A 22,759-nucleotide genomic window follows, 5' to 3' on the forward strand; every position below is an offset into this window, starting at 1 on the left:
CTCACATTCCACACCACTGTTTTATTCAATATATCCGGTTTAATATGACGAAATGAACACAGAACTTGGAGTTGTGCCTTCTTAAATGGCTGACTCATCTACTTAGCAATCTAGAGCTGGCTGCTTTGGCCATCATGATCTTATTTTCCTCCTTTCTAGTTAGGAAAGATAAATAATATGAGATAACTTAAAGGAAATAACTTTGAAAAAATAAACTAATCAGATTAGATATTACTTATGAGAATAATAAGTCTGTTGTCCCTTTAAGCCTATAGTTTTGTATTTTTAAGAGGACTGATAAAAGCTTCTGGACCTCATTAGCAGAGTTGGAGTAAAGTTCAATAGAGGAAGATTAGCAACAATAGAATATAAATAATTGGAAGAGCTGGATACAGTGCTATCTGGTGACATCTCAATTTTAAAAGTCATCTGTAACTCAAAATTTGGTGATGCTTCCATTTCCTACCACTGTAAATTTCACCTAGGCAGTCTGCACTCAGAATATTTGCTACTGAAAAATTTGCATCATAATTATTAAGACATTAGCTAGCCAGCCCATTTTTGGGACAAAAATATAACCTGAGCCTGTCACTATAGTTGAAAGAAAAAAAAATGCTAACATTTTCAGATAAAATGACTTGGGAGAGATCACATGCTTTTAGTTATTAATACTTTTAAAAATAAAATTGAAATCCAATTAAAACAACTTCCATTTTGGGTATGATAGCATTGTTATGTTTGACTCTAATACAAATACAGACATTGAAAGAATTTCTATAAGCCATTCTTTAGATCTAAATTATTTTCTACTTTGCTTATAAGTATTATATTTATCAGTGAGTCATCAAACAGCATAGATAATTATCATGTATTTCTTAAGCATAAATCAAATTCAGGAACAATGAAGAACTGAATACTATTTAACTCTTGTTTAAAAAATCTTAAAGGAAGTTGTCTTTTGTCTCCCCTTATTTAAAGCATTGAAACATTTTTCCATTCATCTAAAAAGCCCATGACAACTTTACAGCCCATTCCAGTTTATCAACAGGGAGTCCACTTCTAAGAAACAATCTCATTTTATTACCCAATTTTCTCTTCTTTGGACATCGCCTATCTTTTTTAACTCTTTTAACTTATATAAACATTAAGTTTCATCAACTTCACTGAAAATGAGATCCATTTTAAAAATTTAAGTGAAATTGTCAGATATTAATAAGAGTTTTGGAGAAGGAAATGGCAAGCCACTCCGGTATTCTTGCCTGGAAAATCCCGTGGATGGAGGACCCTGGCGGGCTACAGTCCATGGGGTTGCAAAGAGTCAGACATGACTGAGTGACTAACACACACGAAATGAGTTTAGGCCCTAAGCTATTAAAGCAACAAAATATCTCTCTAGAAGAACTTTGATATAATTTTACAAATATAATCTTCAAAACAGTCCTAAGAGACAAAGTAATGAAAATTTTTGCCTAAATCTACTTTGTGGTTGACATAATATGGATGAGCAAAGTGATCTGTGTTATTTATAACTCTATACAGAATACAGCATAGGAGACTTTATATACCAATATGGAAAAGCCACAGGAAATTTTGGTTAATCAGTAACTTACCCCCAAATTCCTAGTGGTAAATAGAACAGCTAAGTCTTCCTTGTTTCTATAACAGTATACTTGCCCTGTGCAAGTTTTGTTCCTTTGGTGAGCTTTTGTGTTTGTCTCGTCCCAATGCTTAACTTAGACCCTGTACTTGCTTAGTCACTCAGTTGTGCCCAACTCTTTGTGACCCCATGGACTGTAGACCACCAGGCTCCTCTCTCCAAGGGATTTCCCAGGCAAGAATACTGGAGTGGGCTGCCATTAACTTAGACCCTAAACTTCCATCATTTCTAAGGAAGGAAAATCTACCCAACTCTCTAGTGAGTCATGTTGACATTACTAAATATGTCATAGAATAAAAAAGAATAGCTATACTCTACACTAAATAGCAAATGACTTAATAGACATTCATCAAATATATTTCTATACTCTCCAAAACTCCTTCTTTTATTTCCCATCTCTTTGACCCCAACCCCAACTGTTTTTGTGTCTGCAAGTCTCTCCCACCTCTTTTCTGAAAGAAAGGCCTCTCTTCTCATTTTAATCCAGAGGAACTTTACCAGGATCTCATAATCTAAGGATCTAGCCAACTCCATGCTTCTAGCCTTTTCATAGAATTATCAAAGTAGTCACAAAACAAAATGAGATTTCTATCTAGGAAAGACTGGAATTTAAAAACAATATTTTTTTAAAATGACTTTCTATATTAATGTACACATTTGAATTGGCCATTAAAGAGGATCCATTAGAAGATCAAGTAGTTTTCAGCTTTCTGTATAAACGCAATAAACATAAGATTGTTTATTCAGATGACCACATTCCATAAAGTTCAAGTGAATCGTTTCATGACATTGTATACAAATAAGCATGTATCCCATTTACAGTAAACTTACACACATGGAAGCTTTAATGTTTTGAAGATAAATAACCCACTAAAAAGTCCATCAAGATCTTTATTTTTTAAATCGGGATTTAAACTTTGTTTCTTGGTAAAGATAAAACAATTATCTATTTATTTTGGTTGATTAGGATTGTAATCACTCAAACCGAATGTAGAATAAAACAACAAGGACAATGTAGGGTAGTATCTTTTCAATTATTCATTCCCACCCTCTATATTTTATACTATGTTCATCATCTCTCGTCAGTTTCCTCATTAACTTTATACTGAGAGGGCAGATGGAGACTAAATCATAATCCTGGTATTCAAAATTAATTCTGGCGTAAGAAAAGAGATAAGCATATATAATTCAGATCATCTTGCATGTAAATATATGTGAAATTATTTATATTAAAACATACTCATTCACACATCACACAGACAGGAGTAAATTCTAAATCATTTTATCTTTACTTTTTTACATAGGTAATTTTATCCAGTTGCATGACTTTAATAAAAGCTATAAAACTAATAGCTATCAAATATTTCTCAAACTCCAGGTATTATTGACCGATTTGTCATGAAAATAGCAGTTGATAATGAAGAACAGAGGAACACAGAGATGGAGGAAAAAAAGAAAGAAATTTAAGTGGGAAAGAATAGATAAAATAGACATGGCAAAAAAAAATATGCATGAAAGACAAACATTTTAAACCAAATGGAGTAATATGGATTATATTAATTTTCTTACCTGAATAACCAAAAATCATGACAAAACATATAAAATGAAACACTGGACATTAAAGAATGAGGTACACTGATTTCAGATAGAAGGTGGAAAACAAGTAAGGTGAGGCTTACAAAGACATGAGTTTTCGGATTTGAGAGAGTTTCTCAGTTACAGTGCAAGGAAAAGATAGCCATCAGGAACCATGAGTTGAAAAGAGAACTAAAAATAAAAGGAGACAAATATAGCTAGAATTTGCAGGACAGACAATCAAAGGAGAGAGAACTACACAAAGAAAGAACACGAGAGATGAGTAGAGGCCCCCTCAAGTATTCAGCAGAGGGCTGATCTGCACATGGAAATGAAGACACTGCCCAAGCCAAGGAAAATATTAGGGGGAAGAATGTCTCATCCTGCATAAAGCTGAGGCCAGTGCCTGCTCCTGTCAGCCAGAAGGGAAAACCTTGTAACATATGGAGCTCAGGCAGAGTCCTCAAAAGGTCTAGCTTCAGAAATGGAGACTATTAGCTCTAGCTCACTGCTTCTCAAACAGACATGATCTTGACTCCCAGGGGACCATTTGAAAATGTCCAGAGAAAGCTTTGGTTGTCAAAATAGAGGGGGGAGGGCACTCTGGCATTAGATAGGTAATGCCAGATGCCACTAAACACTGTACAGCAGAGCATCTCATACCAGGAATTACCTACCCCCAAATATCAGTGATGCCAGATCTGAACAAATTTCTCCTAGAATGAGACAGCCCTGTCTCACCTAACAAAATTTAAAAGCAAGATTCAAAAGGGTCATATTCTTTCCAAGAAATTTAACTGAGTCCCAAAACAAAGTTCAAAATATTTACATGAATAGGCAACTATCCAGCACTCACAGGCAATAGTCACCATCTCTGGCATCAAATAAAAATTGCCAGATATGCAAAGAAGGAGGACACAATGACTGACAATAAAATTTAAAAAAAAGCAATTAAAATCAACTCAGATCTAAAAAGTTGGTAGAATTAACAAACAAATGCTTAGAGTAGTTATTATAGCTCTCTATGTGTTTAAAAAGTTAAGTAGAAAAGTGGAATATTTTAAAACACAAGTCAGACTTCTAGAGATGAAAACTATAATAGGTAGGATTAAAGAATACTTTGTGGGATAAATGGGAAATGAGATATTGCAGTAGAAAAGTAGTGAACTTGAATGCATAGCAATAGAAATAAACCAAATGAAAGACACACAGGGAAACAAAAAAGATTTTAAAAAGAAAAAACATATCACCAGTGAGTTGCAAACAATTTCAAGCATGTAACACATGCATGTTACATGTAACATACACATGTTACATGTAACATATGCATGTTACATATGCATGTAACAGTACTATTTTTCTCATTCCATATTGAAAAGTTATATACAGATAAGAATTAATAAAATGCTAAAACTGAAGCAGGCTAATGAAGATATATTTGGAAGCCCTGAAGGAGAGGAATAGATGAGGTAGAGGCAGAAAACAGTTTAAAGATTTCATAGGTATAATCTTTCTAAATACAATAAAAACTATAAGCCCCTAGATCTAAAAAGCTCAAGACCCAGAAACATAAGAAAAACTATACTAAGACACATCATAACCAAATTGCCTAAAATCAATAGTAAAGAGAAAACCTTAAAATCATCCAGAAAATTGAGGTGAAAAAGTCATGCTTTAAAGTGCTGACAGTACAAAAAACTTATCCACTTGGATTTCTATAATCAGCAAAAATATATTTGTGACCCTGGACTAGGAAAAGATTGGATTAGGGATAATTTCAAAAGCGTGATGCATGAAAGGACAAAATTATAGACTGGAATCAAAATTTAACACTCCTGTTCTTTGAAAGACTATTAACAAAATGAAAAGACAAGCCACATGTTGGGGCAGAAATCTAGCAAATCATCTTCTGATAAAGAGCTTATATCTAATTAAAAAAAAACACTTAAAATTAGATAATAAAAATAAAATATGGCCAAAACATCTGAAGTAATACTTCTTCAGGAACATATATGGATAGCCAATAAGCACATGGCAAGATGTTCAATATCATTAATCTCTAGGGAAATGCAAATTAAAAGTATAATGACATATTGCTACCCTTCTAACAGAATGGCCAAAATTTGAAAAAGACTGACCCTATTTAGCGTTGGTGAATTTGGAGGAACTGGAACTCTGTTATACTACTAGTGGGAGTGTAACATGGCAAAATCACTTTGGAAAATAATGTATCATTTATTAAAATATTAAACACATACTTGCCAACAGACTCAGCCATTCCACACCTAGGTATTTACTCAAGATTAATGAAAGCATATGTTCAATGTTCATAGCAGATTTATAATAGCTGGAAACAATCCAAATAGTAACAGTTGAATAATCATCTAATTATGGTATATCCATACAGTGGTATATCCATACAATGGTATATCCATACAATCCAAATAGTAACAGTTGAATAATCATCTAATTATGGTATATCCATACAATGGTATATCCATACAATCCAAATAGTAACAGTTGAATAATCATCTAATTATGGTATATCCATACAATGGTATATCCATACAATGAAGTTAAAAAAAAAAAGTGAATACATTTTGAAACATGCAACATGAGTGAACCGCAAAATTATTTTGTATACTAACAATATATAATAGCTATTATATCAATCATATTATATTAAGAATTCAGACTCCCTCAAATAGTACATACTGAATGATTCCTTCCACCTATGTAAAATTCTAAAGTGTGAAAACTAACTTAAAGTAATAGAAAGCAGTAAGCAGTAGAAGGGTTGCTTGAGGTTCAGGCAGTGAGAAGGGTGGGAGGGACATGAAGCTGAGATTAATAAGCACCACAGGGGCATTTGGGGAGTTTGAATAAGTTCATTATATTTCCTTTTTAGTGATAGCTTCATAGGTATATCTATATATCAAAACACACCTTAAATACGTACACTTACTATGTGTGTTAAGTCGCTTCAGTCGTGTCCAACTCTTTGCAACCCCATGGTTTGTAGCCTGCCAGGCTCCTCTGTCCACGGGATTCTCCAGGCAAGAAAACTGGAGCGGGTTGCCATTTCCTCCTCCAGGGGATCTTCCCAACCAAGGGACAGAACCCATGTCTCATGTCTCCTGCATTAGCAGGTGGTTTGTTTACCACTAGCGCCACCTGGGAAGCATTAAGTCAGTTATATTAACATTTCAGTAAAGCTATAGCTTTACCATCTTCCACGGGAAGATCCTCTGGAGGCAGGCATGGAAACCCACTCCAGTATTCTTGCCTAGAGAATTCCCATGGACAGAGGAGCCTGACAGGCTATGGTTCATAGGGTTGCAAAAAGTCGGACGCAACTCAAGTGACCACGCAAAGCAACCTTAAAACAAAATAAACATGTATATATTGAGTTGGGTTGGTGATAAGCAGAGTTACTGGTAATTTTAAAGTATTTTGACTTACTTAATTTTAAAAATTTCTGTTTTTCTGTTTCTTTGTACTTTTATTTGCCGTTTCTTCATCAAAACTCACCTTGGTTTCTTAGGGAGTAAGAGTCTGCTTTGCAGAAAATGTTTTCGTTTTGAAACATGAACATATGGAAGTAGTGGAAAGGGTCATTTTATTCCTAAAAAAAGAAAGAAATGTCTCAGTTTCCTATTAGCGTTTAATTCTCACTATAATGCACAATCTTCTAAAGCATATTAAGCTACCCAAATTCAGTTTTCTATGAGAATGAATTATTTAAGCAAATATGTTTCCTGTTTCCAGAAGTTTCTTTCCATAGAAAATGAACATTTTCTGGTTACTTTTCCCTAGAATATTTTAGTGCCATTATGTTACTGTGTCTTTTTTTTTTTACATGATTTTCATGTAGAAAGTACTAGAATTATCTGAAATAAGGAAACTGCAAAATATAAAAGAAAATGTAAAGCAGTTTCTCGTACTGGGGTAGGCATATCAGATCTGCTCTGAGACCTTCATCTTGGCAATAAATTCTGGCACTCTTGACTTAAGTTTCTTAGACTTTAAACCTGACTCAAATACATCTGCTGATGAATTAGATGTCTTTATTTTTATCAATATACTTACTCACTTAGTTATTCATTTATTCAGGATCAATGGAGAACCCATTTTACCCCAAATATCATAATAGGAACCATAAACAGTTAAAAAGCAGAATTTCTAGTACTTATATTCAGGGAGCTTATGATATGATATGTAGAAGACAAATGGTACAGAAGTGAAGCAAGTATATTAAGTTACCACCCAAAGAGTTAGATAGTGTAATAATAAAAAAAAAAAAGGGAAGTAAAAAAAAGATTCATAGAGTGAACTTCGTTAGTGTGGTATTGTAAGTATCATAGCCAGCCTTCAAGATGGCTTCTGATGACTACCTCCTCTTGTTATTTATACTCTTTCATACCACCTTCCTCCTCACCCCTTTAGCTAGAACTGATCTATGTGAGGAATAGAATATTGCAAAAATGACTGAAACTAGTCCAGAAAAAGCATGTGGTTTTGACTTTGAAGCACTCTTCTGCAGGAAGCCAATTGCCGTGTTGTGAAGACAACTCAGTGGCCTTTTGTAGTGGTTCATACGGTGAGTGACTGAAGCTCCCAGTCAAGAGCCAGCACCACCTTGACAGCCACGTGAGTGAGCTATCTAGAAAGCAAATTCTTAAGTAATGCTGACTTAAGTCTTTAGTTAACTGCAGTTACTGCCAACTTCAAGACTAGAAACTTATGGGAGACCATGAATCACTCAGCAAAGCCACTCCAAAATTAAGAATTTAGAAACCCACAGAGACTGTTTGAGATAATAAATGCTTGGTGCTGCCTTAAGCCACCCAGGGAAAATCAGTTACACAGCAATTGATGTTTAATGGACTTAGACAAAGCTTGGAATCAAAACTGGCTCTAGTATCTGTGAACATGGTCAAGTCATTAACCTGTCTAAGCCTTAATTTACTTAACTGTGAAAAAGTGGTATCATCCAACTTTGGATACTTTATTATGTCTTTGTGGTAAAGAAAACAGTTTTTTTTTTTAATAAGAATTTTATAAAACTTCAGATATAATGAATATTATTATTAGCTTTTTTCATATAGGGATTTAGTATTTTCTGTTAACCCTTTTATATTAGGAAAACATTATCTATGATGAACTTTGAACTCCATAGAGGAAAGAATATATGCAGAGCAAAGCTTGTAGGTATGGCAACCTCATGCAAATGTCAGGTTTAATGTTAAGGCGCTGAAAGTTTAAGTCACTCAGTCATATGCAATTCTTTGTGACCCCATGGACTGTAGCCTGCCAGGCTCCTCTGTCCATGGAATTCTCCAGGCCAGAATACTGGAGTGGGTAGCCATTCCCTTCTTCAGGGTATCTTCTCAACCCAGAGATTGAACCCAGGACTCCCACATTACAGGCAATTCTTTACCATTTGAGACACAAAGCACTGATGGGGACCAAACAATGAATATATACTATCAGAGATTCTATCAGAGACTGAGTTTGAAAAATTCAGAGATACAATAAACATCAGAAGAGGATATATCCTCCTCCGATATTTTGAAAATTCTAGGGGCTATAAAATTATCTTCTGATTGGTTCTGTTAAAATTGTCTTCTTATTGGTTCTGTTACCACTTTTCCAATTATTTCCAGCTTCTTACTTCCTCTTTTCTGCTACTTTTTCTTCTTCTGCCTAAATCTCACTTTTCACAGGGATTCCTTTATAGTTAAATGTTTCCACATTTATCATCTTGCTATAAAACCTTATAATGATCTCACCTACAAAACTGAGCTTTGTTTACAAAAGGCAAAGAATTATTTTGTGATTTCTCCTGCTTAGAAAAGTGTCTGAGGCCATACCATGTTATTTCTTTCTTCAAGACAGGGAGTTATACAATATGTATGATTTTCTCCCCTGCTGTTCTTACAGGATATTTCTTTTTAACCTTTGTCAGTGTCTTCAAAGTCCTCACTTGCACCTAAAAATAATAGGACTAAAAAGATTGCTCAGCTATGTGCTAAGTGCTGTTGTCATCTTTTTAAGGTAGTATCAAATGACAGAATTAGAGAAATTCAGTTATTTATATATGTTGCATGGTAGAAATCATCTTTGCACATATAGATATTACTTAGATATGAGATTACTACTTGGAAAAATATTTTTATAAGAAATATAAATTTTCATCCTCATTAGCACAGTTTCTTTTTCAGTTTTTGGACCTCCTTCAACATTCTACCTCTTGGATTCTGTGAAGATAATTAACTCATTAAATAAATGTCATCACTCCTTATTCAATGGTCTAAACATTTCTGAGGTTAAATTTTCACATTTTCTTGTTGACCCAGAGATTATGAATATAAAAGTTAATATTTTTTTAAATTGGTATGAAAATTCTCTTTTTTTATCTTGCTAAAGTTGTACGATTCCTATAGCATACAAAGAGAATTTGTAGAAGGAAGCAGGGAAGCAGAAACAGGAAGCAGAGACTTCTCTGGTATATTCAGGTTTTTTTTTTTTTTTTAACCCCCTCTCATTTCTTTGATGCACAAAAGGCCTTGATGTGTCTGGGAGTACATAATGATGTAAAATGTGCAATCTCATTGACTGTGGAAACGTCAGGTTTATTTTTGCTTTTCTTTGCCTTGTGTTCATTTTTCCTGTTGCGTAAGCTTCTTATCAACATTAATTTTAGCCTCTAAAGATGTTTTGCATAACAGAATTAAAATGTAGTGTCTAAAATAGTGCTGCAAACCATAGTTTCAAATGCATTAGGAAGATGAATCATTTCCTTAACATGGGCCACTGTGTTATTTGAAATGATTACTTATGATACAGAAGCAATACATAATTAAGCAGGCCAAAAAAAGAAATCAAGGAGATTCAAACAATAAGTGCTTCTTCTGTTCTTCATGGAGGATAGGAGAAATCTGAAACTGTTTCTTATTTCCATTTTGAAATGAAAGAGTGTTGAGAACTGTAACTATGTATCCTAGTAGCGAGTAGAAAGATCTGGGCTGCAGAGATGAAGAAATGGGCTGAGACCAATTTACATCACTCTGGGTAACCAATTCTCTACAAGACTATTACTGGATACAGATCATTGCTGTGAATCTATTTTTTATGTGAATTTTACTCTTGTGTGTATGTGTTACATTTTATTTACCCCTCTTGAAATAGCTTCAAAATAAAAATTCTGAGCCAACTCTGAACAACAATAGGGAAGGGAAAAGGGGTTAGCTATTTCTAATGTATTCAAGTGCATAAGATTCTCGAATCTTTTTTTCCAGGCTTTCACTCTTAATGGCCACACCAGTACCACAGGGAATACTAATGAAATGTAATAGAGGGCATCAATCATGGTCCATCCAGGCTAGGGACATAACCATGTACAAAGTAATAGTCCCTCTGGCTTAATGAAGCCGTCTTAAAGAAAAACTATTTGCATTCAAGTTCAGAGGAACTATCAGAGAGCTTGTAAAAGAGGAAGATAACACTTCTTATCCTGAGTGATCTTGGAAACTAGACTGTACAGTTTCTAAGGGCAGACATTGGTGCAGAGAATCTCTATCATCTTACTTCTTCTCTTTCTCCTACTTACTGTGCCTCCTCAAAGTCTGAGTCTACAAGCTTTACTGAACAAATGTTGAAAAAAAATCATAGGAGATAAAGCATTAAAGTGAATAATTAGAAAGTAAAACATCATAAACAGCTAGACTTAATAAGATTTATACCAGCAGATAATTTTCTCTGCAGTCTTCAAGGTTTGCTATTTGTGGAGTTCAAATTAATCTCTCTCTCTCTGACTTAAGCTTCATCATTTTGCCATCTTCTTAGACTATGTTTCTATATTCTATATATTCCTCCTTTCTAATAACAAATAAGTCTCAGAAATGGTTTTGAAACTCACAAACTTTGGGACCAAATAATATAGATCAGCCTTATTGTAACGTGAAGGTGAGGTGAAGTTGCTCAGTCGTGTCTGACTCTTTGCAACCCCACACACTGTAGCTTAACCAAGCTGCTCCATCCATTTTCTTCTCCAAGCTATTGCCTAAATACATAACAGAGATACTATCACAGCAGCTACATTCTTGGAATCACTATATTAGTTACAAATCTCTCCCTGGAAGAAGCTCCTGACTAACCTCAAAAGCATGGAAATAAAAGCGAACTGCAATGTGTTAAAACACTAAAATAGAGTGTGTAATTCATTCTAGCACATCATAGTCCCATAATCTGCTTAGGACTCTATCTTTCAAGGTCCTTCTTAGACCCACTCCCAACATGAAAACTCATTGTAAATAAATGTGGTTATTATAGAACAGACATATACACATTTATTTAGTAATATATTTGATCATGAATGCAAAGATTCCTCGGGCCAGGGTGCATGCATAAATTTAGTTTATAAATTTGTCCCATGTACAAATGAGTCTTCATCTTTTTTTTTCCTCTTGTTATTCTCACCATATACAATTTAGATGCAAAAATAAAGAAATGGGCTGAGGTCCATTTATATCACTTCAGGTTACCAACTGCTGACAAAACTATTACTAGATACACATAACCGATGTTGAATGTATAGGAAACAACCTTAGCTGAATTCCTGTATCTACCTGAGGGAGGAGGTATGGAGAAATATGGTGTATTAGTTAAATATTGCTGCAGTAATGCTTCATGCCAAAGAACCACAAAATCTCAGTGGCAGGCAATGATACACATCTATTTTTCACCCTGTCTGCATGTCAGTTAGCACGGCACTATCTCAGCCTGTACACCTACACATCTGGGGAACTTGTTCCTCTTGGTTCATGCTGAAGCAAAGGCTGAACTAGCAGTAATACCTAAACCACACTCTTCTCATGGCAGAGATCTGAAACCCCTTGGGGGGCAAGCCAAAACGTGTAATATCTCTTAAGGCCTAGACTTAGTATTTAACCACTGACCCTGCTGCTCATTGTCCTCTGGATAAATCATATCCTTTGGTCTAGGATAATATCAAAGGGTTAAGGTAATATACTCTTGCTATGGAAGAGGGGTGCATAAGAGTTGAATACATGCTAAGAAGTATTCTAAATCTACCCTAATCTCCTCCTTTATTCAAAAATATTCACATCTCTCTCATTTGCAGAAAGAAAGCTCACTATTATTCCCAGAATCCCCAGTCTCTTTTCCCAAGTCTTATTAAAACAAAGCATTGAAGGCCAGATGTAGTTCCTCATGAGCCACAGATCAACTAAAAAGAAAAGTTATGTGCTCCCTACCCAGGCAACACAAAACAGTGTCAAAGGGACAGGATAACTCCAGCAAACACTTCCACAGAAAAGGGGAATCCGAGTAGGAAACTGTTACTAGGAGCCCTAGATTGTAAATAGACTCTCTTATTTGAATAAGCCCTAATTCTGCTCCCTGGAAATAATTCCTTAGTACACTGTTTTCTATGGTTTTCAGTTTCACCTTCTGGAAAATTCTTCATGTTTCATCCTCCTCCTTGGCCACTTCACAAAAGAGAACATACCCTCTATTTCAATTATCTGTTTCTTCATAACAAAATCCAGTGGTTTAAAAGAGCAGTGACTTACTATTTCTCATGATTCTATGGGATGCCTGAATTTTACTGATGGTTCTTCTACTCCATATGCTGTTTTCTAGGGTCACACACATGGCTGCATTCATTTGGGAACTTGGCTGGACCTGGGACATCCATGATGACCTCACTTATAAGTCTGGTGGCCAGTCCTAACTAGTAGTTCCAGCAACTAGATTCTCCTCTGATTTATTTATGAGGCTGTCACTGTTTAGTAGGACTTTGTTATGTCATGTAGTAAACCACACGTATGGCAGAAAACAAAGAAGAACTAAAGAGCTTCTTGATGAAAGTGAAAGAGGAGAGTAAAAACGTTGGCTTAAAACTCAACATTTAGAAAACTAAAATCATGGCATCTGGTACCATCACTTCATGGCAAATAGATGGGAAACAGTGTAAACAGTGGCTGACTTTATTTTTCTGGGCTCCAAAATTACTACAAATGGTGACTGCAGCCATGAAATTAAAAGATGCTTGCTCCTTGGAAGAAAAGTTATGACCAACCTAGACAGCATATTAAAAAGCAGAGACATTGCTTTGCCAACAAAAGTCCGTTTAGTCAAAGCTTTGGTTTTTCCAGTAGTCATGTATGGACATGAGAGTCAGACTATAATGAAAGCTGAGCATGGAAGAATTGATGCTTTTGAATTGTGGTGTTGGAGAAGACTCTTGAGAGTCCCTTGGACTGCAAGAAGGTCCAATTAGTCCATCCTAAAGGAAATCAGTCTTGAGTGTTCATTGGAAGGACTGATGCTGAAGCTGAAACTCAATACTTTGGCCACCTGATGTGGAGAACTGACTCATTTGAAAACACCTTATGCTGGGAATGATTGAAGGTGGGAGGAGAAGGGGACGACAGAGCATGAGATGGTTGGGTGGCATCACCGACTCAATGGAGATGAGTTTGAGTAATCTCCAGAGGTTGGTGATGGACAGGGAAGCCTGGCGTGTTGCAGACCATGGGGTCACAAAGCGTCGGACATGACTGAGCGACTGAACTGAACTGAAAGCTATTTGGAATCAGTTTGAATCTTTTAAATCTTGCTTTTGAGACTTCTTGGTTTACATCCAGAGCAGTCTCTGGCTTAATCATCCTTTCACTCCATTAGTGAGGCAATATCTTACTTAAGACTATACTGGCTGCCTCATATATTTTAAGTTCTCTCTGCTCTTGCTGGTGAGAATGCAAATATTCCCCAACATCATGAGCTCTTAGAATAGTTAAAAATAGCTTTTCCCCTGACTTCATAGTCTTTGGTAAAGATCTGAACTCAGTCAAAATATGGTAGTTCTTCCCCACTTTACATATCTTTGAAATGTTCTCTGTGTTGCTCTTTTCCCATATTTTCTCCTGAAAATTCTAGCCTGGAATCACCTAATATTCCTGAACTTCCATTTTTGGAAGTTCACCAAAAATACACACAAACAAACAAAAAACTGGTCTGTTTGTTTACCCACTCACTGCACTGCAGCTTAGAAACTCCTTCCTGGAACGTCAGCCAGGGAAATTGTAGGGTTCCCTCTACTGATTTTCTTCTCTCACTGACAGAAGTCCTGCCTACTGACCAATGTGTGAAAACAGTTGTTTCATAAATTTTGACCATCCCTCTACTTGCTGCTGCTGCCCATTTGCTTCAGTTGTGTCAAACTCTTGTGCTATGCCATGGACTGAAGCCCACCAAGCACCTCTGCCCATGGGATTCTCCAGGCAAGCATACTGGAGTGGGTTGCCATACCCTTCTCCAGGGGAACTTCTTGACCCAGGGATCAAATCCTTGTCTCTTACATCTTCCGCATTGGCAGGCGGACTCTTTACCCCTAGTGCCACCTAGCAAGTCCTGTCCTTCTACTTGGTTATGGACAAAATGCAATCCATTGTTGCTGGAGTGAGGAACAGTGCCCAAATAAAGTACTTTATAGCAGTCTATTTTATCCTCACTCCTGGCTACTTACCCATACTTGATTTTTAGTGGTCACTTTACCATTTACAATATGTAACTTTAATTTATAAAAGACTACTTTCAAGTGCTCTTATTTCATTTTACATACAATGTAATAACTGACAACATACTTTAATATCTCCTTCCTATTCTCTGTACTATTTTTCACTCATTTTGTTGACATGTGTTATAAATGTTTTTATATATTGTTACTGTTTACATAAAGAGTAGATTGTCTTTTAAAACAAACAATTTTGCTTGTCCCCTAAAATTAAAGACTTTAGAGAATGAGAAAATAAGTCTTCTGTATTCATATGCATATTAACCATTTCTAGAGTTCTTCATTCCCTTGGATAGATCCAAGTTTCTCAAATTATTTTTCTTCCTTCTAATGAATTTTTTACATTCTTTCTAGTGCAGGTCCTGCTGGCTACAAATTCTCTCAGCTTCTGTTTATATAGTAGTTTTCCCTCACATTATTGCTAGATATAGAATTCTAGTTGACCATTTTTCTTTGTCTTATTTTATAATTTTCCTTCAACACTTGAATATAATCACCTCAAACTTTTAGGCATAGTGTTTTCCCATCCTTTTAATCTTGCATGGGTTTTGATGAAAAAGTTGAACTCTTATCACTGTTACCCTATACATACTGAGCTATTCTTTGCCCACTTTCATATTTTGCTCTCCTGTATAAGCTATGAAAATTTCCATTCTAGATATTTTATGATCATAGTTTACATGGTAATTTTTTCTCTTTCCATACTTTGAATCCCCTGGCTGTGTATATACATATATGTATATGTATACACACATATGTATTGTCTTGTGACAGTATATGATTTGATTTTGTTTTTATATTCAATCTGAAATTTCTGCCTTTTACTTGGAGTGTTTCAGTTAAATTAATTCAGTTGGATTTAACACTGTTTGTCCCCCCGTTTCTTCTAATATTTTTTCTTTCCTTTTATACATATAGTGATTATTTTTATAATTAAATTTTCACTATTTTTTGACCTTTTAAGCTATATTGGATTCCATTATTTTTACTGTTTACTCTAGAAATTAGCATATATACTCTTAACAATCATTAACTTCAGTTTACTTAGTATTAACAGTTTATCACTTCACATAAAATATAGAGAGCTTGCAACCATACATGCTTACTTACCCCTAGTCTTTCTGAGATAGTCATTATATGTTACATTTATGTACATTGAAAGCTTATAATACAATCCTATGATTTTCTTGCATTAAAAAGTTCTGCATAGTTTCAAAAACAGTATAAAAATTGTCTTCTATACTTATTGATACATTTTCATTCCCAATACTGTATAGTCCTTTCTGGAATTCCCATTTTCCACCTGATATAATTTCCCTTCAATCTGCAATATTCTTTGTTGATCTAAAAATGTTTTTACTTAGCCTATACTATCAAACAATATTTTTCTGAATTCCAAGAATTACAGACTCTTTTGGTATGATTTTGTCTGAATATCTAGAAATGGAGAAGGCTTCAGACAGAATAGCTTTGAATGATTAAATCAGCATATTGGTGTCAGGCTTATTGATTTTCAGATCATTAAAACTCCAAGTAGATATATAAGCCTGTTGGTTGAAATAACAGTCAGAACTGAACATAAACAATCATCAGCATATAGAGCAGACATTATTGAGCTGTGAGACCAGAAAAACAATCAACCAGGGATTGAGGACAGATGAAAAAGTGAAATATGGACCATCTCTTAGGGCACTCCAACATTAAAATGTTTGAAAGAAGAGAAAGTAGTAGTAGAAAGTGAGAAAACAAAACCCCACAAGTTAGAAGGAAAATTAGTAATTTGTGGTACTTGGCAAGCCATATAAAGGAACAGAATAAAGGAAGATAGAATAATCAACCGTGTTAAGCACTACTGACAGATACGATGAGGAAAGAATATTGACCATCAGCAGTAGTAGCAGGCAGGACTTGGCAACACTGATGTTTTGATGAAGTGATAGCATTAATATTCTGATTAAAAGTGAGCAGTACACTTTTGATTATCACAAATGTGAATGCTAAACACTTAATGCTCAAAGTTCTCCAAGCCAATCTTCAGGAATATGTGAATTGTGAACTTCCAGATGTTCAAGCTGGTTTTAGAAAAGGCAGAGGAACCAGAGATCAAATTGCCAACATCCACTGGATCATTGAAAAAGCAAGAGAGTACCAGAAAAACATCTATTTCTACTTTATTGACTATGCCAAAGCCTTTGACTGTGTGGATCACAATAAACTGTGGAAAATTCTGAAAGAGATGGGAATACCAGACCACCTGACCTGCCTCTTGAGAAATCTGTATGCAGGTCAGGAAGCAACAGTTAGAACTGGACATGGAACAACAGACTGGTTCCAAATAGGAAGAGGAATACGTCAAGGCTGTATATCATCACCATGCTTATTTAACTTATATGCAGAGTACCTCATGAGAAATGTTGGGCTGGATGAAGCACAAGATGGAATCAAGATTGCCGGGAGAAATATCAATAACCTCAGATATGCAGATGACACCACCCTAATGGCAGAAAATGAAGAACTAAAGAGCCTCTTGATGAAAGTGAAAGAGGAGAGTGAAAAAGTTGGCTTAAAGCTCAACTTTCAGAAAACTAAGATCATGGCATCCGGTCCCATCAGTTCAGTTCAGTCACTCAGTCATGTCCGACTCTTTGTGACCCCATGAATTGCAGCACGCCAGGCCTCCCTGTCCATCACCAACTCCCAGAGTTCACCCAGACTCACGTCCAACAAGTCAGTGATGCCATCCAGCCATCTCATCCTCTGTCATCCCCTTCTCCTCCTGCCTCCAATCCCTCCCATCATCAGAGTCTTTTCCAATGAGTCAACTCTTTGCATGAGGTGGCCAAAGTACTGGAGTTTCAGCTTCAGCATCATTCCTTCCAAAGAAATCCCAGGGCTGATCTCCTTCAGAATGGACTGGTTGGATCTCCTTGCAATCCAAGGGACTCTCAAGAGTCTTCTCCAACACCACAGTTCAAAAGCATCAATTCTTCGGTGCTCAGCTTTCTTCACAGTCCAACTCTCACATCTATACATGACCACAGGAAAAACCATAGCCTTGACTAGACGGACCTTTGTTGGCAAAGTAATGTCTCTGCTTTTGAATATTCTATCTAGGTTGGTCATAACTTTCCTTCCAAGGAGTAAGCGTCTTTTAATTTCACGGCTGCAGTCACCATCTGCAGTGATTTTGGAGCCCCCAAAAATAAAGTCTGACACTGTTTCCACTGTTTCCCCATCTATTTCTCATCACTTCATGGCAAATAGATGGGGAAACAGTGGCTGACTTTATTTTTCTGGTCTCCAAAATCACTGCAGATGGTGACTGCAGCCATGAAATTAAAAGATGCTTGCTCCTTGGAAGAAAAGTTATGACCAACCTAGACAGCATATTAAAAAGCAGAGACGTTACTTTGCTAACAATGGTCCATTTAGTCAAGGCTATTTTTTTTCCAGTAGTCACGTATGCATGTGAGAGTTGGACTATAAGGAAAGCTGAGCACAGAAGAATTGATGCTTTGGAACTGTGGTGTTGGAGAAGACTCTTGAGGGTCCCTTGGACTGCAAGGAGGTCCAACTAGTCCATCCTAAAGGAAATCAGTCCTGAGTGTTCATTGGAAGGACTAATATTGAAGCTGAAACTCCAATACTGAAACTCCAATCGCCACCTGATGTGGAGAACTGACTCATTTGAAAAGACCCTGATGCTGCGAAAGATTGAAGGCAGGAGGAGAAGGGGATGACAGAGGATGAGATGGTTGCGTAGCATCACTGACTCAATGGACATGAGTTTGAGTAAACTCCAGGAGTTGGTGATGGACATGGAGGCCTGGCATGCTGCAGTCCATGGGGTTGCAAAGAGTTGGACACAATTGAGCAACTGAACTGAACTGAAACACTTTAACTAGACCATAATAATGATGTAAAAATATTACATTTCTTTTTACAATTTTATTTACAATATTATTTTATAATTTTAATATTTGGTTAGATTCATACCCAACAGACAACTACCACTTCACTGAGAACTATCCTCCACCTCTGTCCCTGAAAGTATATTGCAAGAACATTTCCTCTCAGCCCTGATTTAACAGAATGGGAATTTATGTCCCAACCCAACCCCACCAGCTCCTCACTCTATTAAATTTGAATCAGGTTGTGCTGATTATTTGAACTGGGTATAAGTTCTTCCAACTGCATAGAATTACAAAATGAGAAAAGGAACATGTACAAAAAGGAACATGAATAACAATCATGAACTCTAGAAATAGAGAATACTTATTTTCTAACATATTTCAAGATCCTGACTTTGGTTCTTCATGAACTCAACTGCTCTTTCTTCCTTTGGATCCCATGAAGTACTCTGATGGAATGAGATGATATAATTTATTCCTTAAGCAGCTGACCTCAATATACCAATACAAAATGAAAAACACTCTTTCCCCACATCAGAGCCTTGAACTTTAGTTCACTTCCATGCCAATCTCATCCACTCTGAGTGTTCAAGTCAGAAAACAAGGGAAGAGAAGTCACCCTTATCAAAATGGTTACGGTCTTTTGGACTAAAATCAGTTTTTTTTACAAAGAAATTAGGGAATGCAATTATCATGGTCACATCTTCCTGTCATGGGGTTGATGACATCCAATATAACCTATTTTAATATGGGCACATTTACTACCAAAAGAGTGTTTCTTATTGTAAATGAAGACTATTTTTGAACTAAACTCTATTTTGAGCTAAATGGCTGGAAGCCGGTTATGACATGCAAACAAACAAACAAAAAAATCATCCTGATAATATGGTATGATATGATGATATTAATATCATGATATTAATAATCATCCTGATAGAAATATGGTATTTCCTCATGGATTTTGAAATTACTCAAATTGCTAATATCTAGAGAATAATACGGAGAAGGCAACGGCACCCCACTCCAGTACTCTTGCCTGGAAAATCCCATGGATGGAGGAGCCTGGTCGGCTGCAGTCCATGGGGTGGCTAATCGGGCACGACTGAGCAACTTCCCTTTCACCTTTCACTTTCCTGCATTGGAGAAGGAAATGGCAACCCACTCCAGTGTCCTTGCCTGGAGAATCCCAGGGACGGGGGAGCCTGGTGGGCTGCTATCTATGGGGTCGCACAGAGTCGGACACGACTGAAGCAACTTAGCAGCAGCAGAGAATAATAAGATTAGTAATAATAAGAGTAATAATGTATGGTTGTGAGTGTTGGACCATAAACAAGGTTGAATGCCAAAGAAGTGATGCTTTCAAATTGTTGTGCTGGAGAAAACTCTTGAGAGTCCCTTGTACTGTAAGTAAGTATGGGTCACTCAGTTGTTCCTGACTCTTTGAGACCCCATGGATTACAGCCCACCAGACTCCTCTGTCCATCATATTTTCCAGGCAAGAATACTGGAGTGGGTTGCCATTTCCTTCTTCAGGGGATCTTAAGGATATCAAACCAGTCAATTCTAAAGGAAATCAACCCTGAATATTCATGGAAGGACTGATACTGTAGCTGAAGCTCCAATACTTTGGCCACCTGATGCAAAGAGCCAACACGTTGGAAAAGACCCTAATGCTGTGAAAGATTGAGAGCAGGAGGAGAAGGGAGAGACAGAGGATCAGATGGTTGGATAGCAACACTGATTCAATGGATATGAATTTGAGCAAACTCCAGGAGATAGTGAAGGACAGGGAAACCTGGTATGTTGCAGTCCATAGGGCTGCAAAGAGTCCAATATGACTTATCAACTGAATAGTGATAAGACTAGAAGGATATAGAAATCTTGTAGCTGGGTAACCGTCAGAAAATAGTAGTGTTACTTTACTATGTCTTAGTTGAAGCACAATGCTTCCCCATCGGCAAAGTAATGATTTGAACATTTATGAGAAATTCTTATGATACTACAGGCACTACTGGAAGCAAGACTTTACTGTTCAAAAATAAAAGAAAAAACCCATGAATCATTAAATATGAATGATATTTGATCAGAACTAGAAATGAGAAATAGCAAAATGTATACTTATATCAACATATACATGCTGATATTTATACCATTCTATGTTTTGACAATATAAACAACATAAATGACCAAAAGAAGAAATGTGCCTTTTAATTCGATTTAGGTAATTATATAGGATAAATCTTCCCTGGTAGCTCAGCTGGTAAAGAATCCATCTGTGAAGCAGGAGACCCTGGTTCAATTCCTGGTTTGGGAAGATCCGCTGGAGAAGGGATAGGCTACCCTCTCCAGTATTCTTGGCTTTCCCTGGTGACTCAGCCAGTAAAGAATCTGCCTGCAATGTGGGAGACCTGGTTTCGACCCCTGGGTTAGGAAGACCCCCTGGAGAAGGGAACAGCTACCCATTTTAGTATTCTGGCCTGGAGAATTCCATGGACTGTATAGTCCATGGGGTCACGAAGAGTCAGACATGACTGAGCAAATTTCACCTTCACAGTACAAATCTAACACCTTGTTCAGTTGTTATACTTACAAACAAAGAAAGAAAGAAAAAACCATGAAGAACCTCCTATAGTCCTTCCTATTTGTAAAATTTTAATTGCTTAATAATCAAGAAATAAAAACAATTCCAGTTCTGATCAATATACTGAGTTTTGTTGGTTGATATGCCCGGAAATCATTGGCCTGCAGTAAAGAAGGTGACTAGAATGCTGATACAGCTAATCCTTTAGTAGAGCCATGTACCACCTGCCCCTTTTTTAGACAGAAGATAAGTGAATAAATACGCTCAATATGTTCCAAAGAAAAGAACAAAGATAAATCTCTTGAAACCAATCTTAATGAAACACAGATAAGTGATTCACCTGAAGGTTCAAAATAATGGTCAAAGAGATGCTCATCAAGGTCAGAAGAGTAATGAGCAAAGTGAGAATTACGACTAAGAGATAGAAATATTTTTTAAAAAATACCACAAAAGAATCCACAAAATTGAAGAATAACTAAAACACACTCAATTAATAGATTCAATAGCAGTCTAGATCAAGTAGAAGAAAAGATCAGGAAATTCAAAGATAAATCAGTGGAATTCATCCCATCAGAGATGCAAACAAAAAAGTTTGAAATGTTCAAAGAGCTTGAGGGATTTGGGGACACCATTAGAAGACCTAAAAGGAGGTCTTGGAAGGAGAATAGAGACAGAAAGGGGCAGCGAACCTAAAAAAGAAATCATAGCTGACAAGTTCATTAAACTGAGTGAATAAACAGATATCCAAATCCAGGAAGCTCAAAGAGTACCAAAAAAGATCACTCTAAAAGACCCACACTTATGTCCTAAAATAGACTGTTATAATTAAGATATCTTACCTAAATCTCAAGATAACCACAAAGAAAAAAAAGCTATCATAGATTCACAAAACAGAAAGAAAAAAAATCAAAGCATTCCACTACAGAATATCACCAAATCATGAAGCATGAGAGTAGTAAAGTAACAAATTAAAAAACATCCAGAAAACACTTAACAATATTAAGTTCATACCTATTATTACTGTAAACGTACTAAATTCTACAATAACAAAAACATAGCATGACTGAATGAATAAAAAGAACAGATACAACTATGTGCTGCCTACAAAAGACTCACTTCAGCTTTAAGAATACACACAGACTGAAAGTGAGCAGCGGGAAAAAAGATATTTCATGCAAACTGAAACCAAAGAAATCAAGGTTAGTGATATTTACATCAGAAAAAAAGAGGCTTTAGGCAAAATCATAATGAGGCAAAGCAGACAATTATATAATAATAAAGAGGTCAGTTCAGAAAAGGATATAATAAAGTGTAAATATTTATACAGTCACCATATATAAAGAATTGAACAATTGTTAATTGTTCAGAAGGGAGAAATAGAAAACAGTACAATAATAGAAGGGGTGATTCAATACCCTGCTTTCAAGAATGGA

Source organism: Bos mutus, chromosome 11 (assembly GCF_027580195.1).
Source record: "Bos mutus isolate GX-2022 chromosome 11, NWIPB_WYAK_1.1, whole genome shotgun sequence".
NCBI classification, from domain to species: domain Eukaryota; kingdom Metazoa; phylum Chordata; class Mammalia; order Artiodactyla; family Bovidae; genus Bos; species Bos mutus.